Genomic DNA, 760 nt, shown 5'->3' with positions numbered 1-760 from the left:
GTCTCATTATGAATAGGATAAATTATTTAGTTATCAATTCAAAGAAGATAGGATAATTAGAATAGATTAGGATAATAATATAATATTTAAAAAATTAAATGTAATATTAACCATGAAAAGATTTTTCCAAACTTATACAAAGGGAGTATGATTCTTTACTGATTTTCAAAAAAGTACACTTATATGTGAAAAAATCTTTAAGATTTGTAGATTTAGAAATTAGAGTATTAACTTGATGCTATCATAGTTTCACCTCTTTTCCCCCCGCCCCCTCCAACATGAGCATGTTTGCTATATCCACTCCCAAACAGTAACTTTGGGAGTTGGATGGCCGAAAATGCCCTTTTGGACTTGGCCTGGTTTGGTTTGGGAGAAGGGTAATTTAGTCCTCACACCCCCCCCAAGTTACTGTTTGGGAGTGTGAATGACCCTGACATGAGAAACTGAAAATGCAAACGTGCCCTTTGTTTTTAATGGCAAGTAATATTTGAGGTATTAATCAGCATCAAGGGATGTTTGCATTTACCGCCTCTGCCTGGGTTTTGAGTTAAAGAGAAATTAATTGTCATTTAACATTAACAGCAGTATTAAACACACACACACACAAAAACAAATTCAATAAATCCTACAGTTTCTTAAGCGCTAGTTAATACAAAAATAGCTTATATAAACCCGATCTCTTCAAACTTTACAGCCCCCAAAACCATGGACATATTCTGATATTCCACCAATCCCATATCAATTCTACTAGTCCTCTCAT

The sequence above is a fragment of the Asparagus officinalis genome, chromosome 3 (assembly GCF_001876935.1).
Source record: "Asparagus officinalis chromosome 3, Aspof.V1, whole genome shotgun sequence".
In the NCBI taxonomy this organism is placed as follows: domain Eukaryota; kingdom Viridiplantae; phylum Streptophyta; class Magnoliopsida; order Asparagales; family Asparagaceae; genus Asparagus; species Asparagus officinalis.
The sequence above is the reverse complement of the archived record's forward strand: the minus strand, read 5'-3'. Positions refer to the sequence as shown.